This window comes from Cervus canadensis, chromosome 22 (genome assembly GCF_019320065.1).
Source record: "Cervus canadensis isolate Bull #8, Minnesota chromosome 22, ASM1932006v1, whole genome shotgun sequence".
NCBI classification, from domain to species: domain Eukaryota; kingdom Metazoa; phylum Chordata; class Mammalia; order Artiodactyla; family Cervidae; genus Cervus; species Cervus canadensis.
Window position 1 is genome coordinate 58,795,340 of NC_057407.1, and position 7,471 is coordinate 58,802,810.

The following is a 7,471-nucleotide window of genomic DNA, read 5'->3' on the forward strand; positions in this document are numbered from 1 at the left end:
TAAATGCATAGCAGATTAACATAGCTTAAGACAAACATTTCCATAAGAAAAATGCATTGGTTAACTCCAGGTTTGAGAATAGTTAACTTCAAGTGAAACCAGGTGTCATTATGGCAACACAGTATTTTAAGAGAAACCTCCTTTTAAGTTTGTATAGAGAAGGAAAAAAATATCTCTAGTTTGGTTCCTCCTGCTGCTTAAGAGAGATAAAAATGTCTGACACTTGCAGTCTGTTTCCTCTATTTGGAGACCCCTGACCTTTCTGCCTGTTTCCCTCTCAGAACTGGACATGGAACAACAGACTGGTTCAAAATCGGGAAAGGAGTAAGTCAAGGCTGTATATTATCATCCTCCTTATTTAACTTATATCCAGAGTACATCATGAGAAATGCTGGACTGGATGAAGCACAGGCTAGAATCAAGATTATCAGGAGAAACATCAATAACCTCAGATATGCAGATGACACCACCCTTATGGCAGAAAGCGACTAGGACCTTGATGAGGAGCTTCTTGACGAAGGAAAAAGAGAGTGAAAATGCTGTAAGAATTGACCCTAAAGCACTGTTTGTATCTTTTTCAGAATGCCCTCCTATGGAAAGTTGAAAATGCGAAAAAGCAATTAGAAGAAATGCAAAATGACAAGGTACTTAAATCTCTAAATCCTTTAGAAATTTGTTAACAGCTGAGTTGGGCTGGGCTCATTGTTACAGTCACTACGGATGCTTAGAGGAAGTCAAGTTATATTTTCTTTATGGCTAATCCACTACTGTAACACATATACCATTTCTGGTTTTGAACACTGAATGTGTTTGCATTATAGGTGGATTTAGACTGTGGCCGTTGTGTGTGGCTCAGAATTCTGAGTAGTCCTTTCTAGGTTCACCCAAAAGCTGAGACAAGCATGAGCTTTTAAGGTGGACAGAGCTGTGTGTCAAAAGATAATATGAGCCACATACAGAATCTAAAGTTTCCTAAAAACCAACCGACTACTTGATGTCCTCTTTTCACCGCGAGTCTTGAAATCGTCTCTGTGATCTCCACATCGAGCTTTGCACTGGCCTGTCTCGTGTGATCAGGGCTGCACGAGGCGGGTGACTGCCGTGGCTGACAGCACAGAGCTGCCAGGCTGAGTCGAGTGACTCGGAAACGAAGCCCATTTGACTTGTTTTACCCCATGAAGAAGAGAAGTGGGGTGTGGAGGAATGAATGTGAGGGATGCCCAGGGATGCAGTGAGCTCCATGGAGACAGTTTAAAGCAGTGAGAGGAGCGAGGGCAATAAGAGTGAGTCCTGTCCCCCCGCACCCGAACCCCCGCCCAAGCCCAGCTTCTCCCTACAGACTTCATCATTGTCAATGGCTTGCATGTTTCCTGCAGAAGCTTCTCTACACCTGAGATGGAACTTCTTATTCATTATGGTTTATAAGGGTTAATATTGTTTTGAGTGTTTATATTTCCTATGGGACTCTTAGAGTACATTGTCTCAGAATTAAAATGTTCAGAGTTGATAACTACTCATGTAACCTGTTATGCACATGTTGGTGCAAGTCATTTTACATCTGGAAAGCAAGTGGTGCAGTCTGTGTCATTTGCTGTTTTGTAGGACCAGCTGATTAAAAACCTGGAGACCCCTAGAGCCGACGTGGACCAGACGAGGCTGCGAGGGGCTCCCCTCCACCACGGGTAGGGTGCTCCCCCAGGCAGCTCCCCTCAGCGCTGTCGAGTGTGACAAGGGCTTGTCTGGTGTGTGGCCAGTATGACTGGGTGTCGCTCATGGTCACACCTCAAGGAGCCTGTAGCTTCGTGGCCAGCGAGAGGGAAGAGACAAGCATCGTTCCTTAGAATCGAACTTGGTACCAGGGAGAGTGGTGGTCATGGTATTGACAAAACCCAAAACCACAGGCAGAGGTTTGGAAGTGGAGGCGGACCAGTTGATATTTGGGTGTATTCATTTGAGGGACCTGACAGACTGACAGTGATTTTTCTGAAGAGTCGCAGAAGGTTAATGACCTGTAGTCTTTTTTATCTAATGGAGACTGAGACATGACTTGCCGTTGGCTGTGGTGGGAGGAATCACCTGGCTTGTGAATAAGGCTAGCAGATTACTGAGCATCCTGATTTTTTCTTACTCGTTGTTATGGCAGCAGTAATTCTTATTTAGTATTTAAATGTTTCTTTGGCTTCTTCATGGAAAATGGTCATAAGTGACAGAGAAACTTTAGCAAAGGTTACTGAAGTGCTTAACAGGTGACTTTCATTCATCTGTAGGAAATCGACTGCTGCTTGAATCCTGACTTAGGAGACATTTTGGAGCCCATATGCATATTTCTGCGTTTGTGCGCTTAGGGGATCCTTGCGGTCGAGGGCCCCTGCCCAGCCCTGTTCTAGAGTAAGGGGATATCATTAGAGACGAAGGCAGAGCCGGAAACTGGCCCTGTGCCAGAAACCACGGTGGGTGGAGTTCAAGGAGAGCGCATGCCCTGCAGAGCGGATAGGGGACACGGCCAGACTTGCTGGCAGAGCTCCTCCAGGGTGTGGGGCTGGTGCTGTCAGAGATGGACACCCCCTGCTCCCAGGGTGGACGAGGTGAGTGTGAGGAGGTCTGTGTAGACAGTGCAGGAAGAGGAGGTGGACACAGCCTCCTGCTCTTGGGGGGTTTGGGTAAGGAGGAGGGCGCTGGTGCCGGGACCCAAAGGCCTGGCATGATTGGGGGGTTCAGATGGAGAAGCCTGGGGCCTGGTCACCGTCCCCTGTGTGTCAGCGAGAGTGAGAGATGAGAAGAGGAAGCAGCCACGGGGCAGGAGGGGCCGCTGTGCTCTGAAGACAGTGGGCTGCAGTGGCTGGTGCGAGGGAGGGGTGTCTCCAAGAGGCAGCTCTGGAGGGGTCACGGCAGTGACTTAGCAGCACAGGCCGGGGCCTCAGAGTGGGGCTTGCAGGCTGTGTGGGCTGGCGGGGGGCACTATGCTGGCTCAGGAGGGAGGGAGTGGGGACTGAAATCCTGGCTCACAGGAAGGGCAGGCTTGGCGTATTTGGCAGGACCTCCCAGTGGAATTGGTCACCTTGTCTATGAGACCTTCTGCTGGGGGAAAGAGCCTCGGGTGAGGAAGGGGAGAGAGATGGAGGCTGCACTCCACGAGGGGACTGGGAGGTGATGGTTGGGGGCGACCAACCCGGAGGCCTTTGTGGCCCTCAGAGGACCCGCGGGGGTCCGCAGTCCATGGCGGGACAGTGTCGTACCCCCGACCCAATTCCCAAGTGTTCTCTGGCCCCAGGCCCTTGGGCAGAATTCGAGCAGAGAAAGCAGTGGTTCTGTCAGGAGGGAGGGAGACGGGAGGAAAGACAGGTGTTGCTCGGGGAGATTCCAGATTCCATCTGTGCAGCACAGCTTCCTTGCAAAAGCGTCGAGCAGCGCAGCGCGTGAGCCCGAGCAGGCTGAGCTGGTGGTTGGCCCTGGCCGCTCTGCAACGTGTGGGGTGTCCTGTCCTCGGGGGAGGGCTCTGTCTCCCGGGTTTGGGGACTCCTGCACGTGCAGGCGCCGCCCTCTTCCCAGAGACGGGACTGAGCAGAGCCCGGGCCTCCTGCCTCGCAGGCGGCTCACAGTCAAGGCGGGCCGCCCCGCCTCTCAGCAGGCCGGTGCTGAGTGAGCTGCTGGTACCGCCAGGCCCAGGCCTCAGTGCTCAGGGCCTGAGCATCCGTGCTGAGCTCCAGAGTTCAGCCGGGAGTCTGGTGACACGCTCATCTCTGCCTCTGTGGGAGACACCAGTGCTGTGGGTCCGAGGGCTTTCTGCTGCTGGTTGTCTGAGGCGCCGTTAGAAGAGCTGGGAGCGGTGCAGCCAGTGTTCCAGGCAGACGGGTGACTGTGATCCACGGACTTCACGCGGGAGAGGGAGGTCAGAGCAGGCGCGGGCCAGAGGGGAGGTGCGGGTGCCAAGGAGAACGCCGAGCAGGTGCAGGTAAGAATAAGAAATTATTAAATTATGTTAGAATTTAAATAAAATGCCATCTTTCCATCTTTCCAAACCCCACAGAATTTCATACTTTGGAAATTCTGCAGAGAACAAATCACTTCATTCTGAAACCAGAATTTGCATGGAGAGTCTCCTTTGAATGTGTCCAACATAAGATCAGGGTGGATCAGAATCAGTTCCCAACATCTGCTTGATTATCTCTAAGGGAGACAAGAATACTCAGACTGTGTGCTCTAGGGGGTTTTATTGTTAAAAAAGTAATAATAATAATTCTCTACTCTGGCAAAAGGCAATTATTCTGCAGTGTCTGAGTTTATCCTCTTGGGACTCACAGGTAATCCAGAACTTCAAGCTACTCTCTTTGGTGTATTCCTAGTAATCTATTTAGCTAGTGTCCTGGGTAATCTTGGTTTGATTGTACTAATACAAGTCAGCCCGCAGCTTCACACACCCATGTATTCCTTTTCTAAGCCATCTGGCTTTTATTGATTTTTCTTTACTTCATCTGTCACCCCAAACACCTTGGTGAATTTTCTGTGTGAAGCTAAAAGTATAACATTTTATGCATGTGCCATTCAGGCGTGCTGCATCATCACATTTGTAGTTTGTGAACAGTATTTGCTCTCAATCAGGGCCTATGACTGGTATGTTGCCATTTGCAACCTTTACTGTATGCCATCCTCATGCCTAAAAAACTCTGCAATCGGATCACTGCTAGCACATATATTTATGGATTTGTTGTGGGTCTTGCACAGACAGTCACAACATTCCTCTTATCTTTCTGTGGCTCCAATAGGGTCAACCACTTCTACTGTGATGACGTTTCATTGGTCACGCTGGCTTGCTCTGACACTCAAAGAGCTGATGCTGTTAACCATTGATGGGTTCACCACCCTTTGCTCTCTGTGCTGATCGTGATCATTTCTTATGTCTTCATCCTCTTTGCCATTCTGAGGATCCATTCTGCTGAAGGAAGGCAAAACGCCTTTTCTACCTGTGTTTCCCATCTCACCTTCATATTTTATGCAACAATCATTTTTATGTACCTCCTGCCCAATTCAAGTCATTCTCTGAACACAGGTAAATTTGCTTCAGTATTCTATGTGGTAGTGATTCCTGTGTTAAACCCATTGATCTATAGCTTGAGGAATCAGGAAGTGAAGAATGCACTGAAGAGAATTATAGAAAAGTTCCATTTGACTATCAAATGACTGAAAAAATCAAGGACAGTGAGGAATCAGAGGACTGGGAATTATGGCTTATCTAGAGTCAAAATGCTGATAAATAATAGTCTCAAATGCCTCACTTCCAGTGTTAATACTTACTCAATATGTCTTACCCACTGTTTCATCATTGGTGATTTACACATGAAAGGCATTTTTTAAAATTTGGAGGTGTTCAACTTTAAAAGGAGAAAGAGACAGACAAACAAGGAAAGACAGAGAGAGAAATCGAGATAGAGATATCTTCACCTGTTTGAACAGACATCTTTAAAATTAAAGAAACGGACATTGGGCATAATGACTTTATCTGAATTCTGTTTCATATGGGTCATACTAAGATAGACCAACATTTGGTATCTTATATTTCAAGTTTGCTGCATAGATAATCTGGAAAAGAAGGCAGAGTTTAACAGCAAGAATTTTTTGGCACTCTGAATAATCTTCCTAACACTCCTCTTCTTGCATTCAGCTCAAAGAATAGCACGAGCAGAACAGCCTTGACATTGAACCCTTAGTGACACCCATCCTGACATTGTATCAGTTTAGTTCCCTGGAGCTCTTTCCTGCCATTATAATCTTGTGCTTGTTCTATATCAGTTGTGATTAGACACATGGACTCTTCCTTCACACAGTGGGGCTAACAATTTAAATTTTTCCAAGTAATAGTTGTTATTTTGGGTAAATTATTATATTTCACATCTCTTTTCCTTGGGGGTTTCTTCATCTACAATAGTAATAGTTCCTTTGTCCTTGGCTGATTGTGAAGATTAAATAAGATTATGACTATAAAAGGCTTACATAGTTCGTAGTACATGCCAAGAGCTTCTTGAGCGTTGACTATTACACCTAATTAGTAGCATTATTTTCAGCATTGTTATAGCATGCATAGTCTTTTTAGAAAGAGTTGGCAACGTGATATGCTTTATTTTAAAATCAACAAAATGAAAATATAAGTAACAAGTCACTGTATTGTCACCATTAAAGCAATTTCATTCCTTTTCGTTTTTGTTTCAAATTTATATAAATGACTTTTTAATTTTTTTGATTTATTTTGATTTATTTTTTAATTTATTTTTATTAGTTGGGGGCTAATTACTTTACAATATTGTAGTGGTTTTTGCCATACATTGACATGAATCAGCCATGGATTTACATGTGTTCCCCATCCTGAACCCGCCCCCCCCCACCTCCCTCCCCATCCCATCCCTCTGGGTCATCCCAGTGCACCAGCCCTGAGCACTTGTCTCATGCATTCAACCTGGACTGGCGATCTGTTTTACAGTTCAAAATATACATGTTTCAATGCTCTTCTCTCAGATCATCCCACCCTCGCCTTCTCCCACAGAGTCCAAAAGTCTGTTCTATACATCTGTGTCTCTTTTTCTGTCTTGCACATAGGGTTATCATTACCATCTTTCTGAATTCCATATATATGTGTTAGTATACAGTATTGGTGTTTATCTTTCTGGCTTACTTCACTCTGTATAATGGGCTTCACTTTCATCTATCTCATTAGAACTGATTCAAATGAATTCTTTTTAATGGCTGAGTAATATTCCATTGTGTATATGTATCATAGCTTTCTTATCCATTTGTCTGCTGATGGGCATCTAGGTTAACAAGTGGTGCTGGGAAAACTGGTCAACCACTTGTAAAAGAATGAAACTAGAACACTTTCTAACACCATACACAATAAATGACTTTTTAAAACTGTACATATTTAAAGTACTCAATTTGATAAGTTTTGAAACATCACCACAGTGAAAATGCTGGACGAGTTTGTCTCTTTCCCCGAGGTTCCTCCTCCACTGACCGTGGGCAACCACCAATCTGGTTCCTGTCACTGTGGATCGCTTTCCAATTCTTACATGCATGCTGCATGCTAAGTTGCTTCAGTCATGTCTGACTGCTTATTTCCTACAGTTTCATATAAATGGAATCAACAATATGAACTCTTTAAGACAGAGAAATTTTATATTTCAGAAGTGCAAACAGCTTCATGTTGAACATTTGGCATAATCATTCTCTGAAAGTGCATTGCCCACATCAATGACATGCCATGCAGCACCCACACCACTGAGCTATTCTAAACCATTCTATCTCCCACACATGCATGCATGCATGCTGTCACTTCAGTCATGTCTTTGTGAGCCCATGGACTGTAGCCCATTAGGCTCCTCTGTCCATGGGATTCTCCAGGGAAGAATACTGGAGTGGGGTGCCATGCCCTCCTCCAAGGGATCTTCCTGATCCAGGGATGGAAGAGGGGCCCAGGCTTCTC

The 7,471-nt window shown here is 45.8% G+C and overlaps 1 pseudogene; it reads left to right on the top strand.

The window, feature by feature from the left end:
* Positions 1-4,240: 4,240 nt before the first annotated feature.
* LOC122424399 lies at positions 4,241-5,178 on the top strand (annotated as a pseudogene).
* The last annotated feature ends 2,293 nt before the right edge of the window (positions 5,179-7,471 follow it).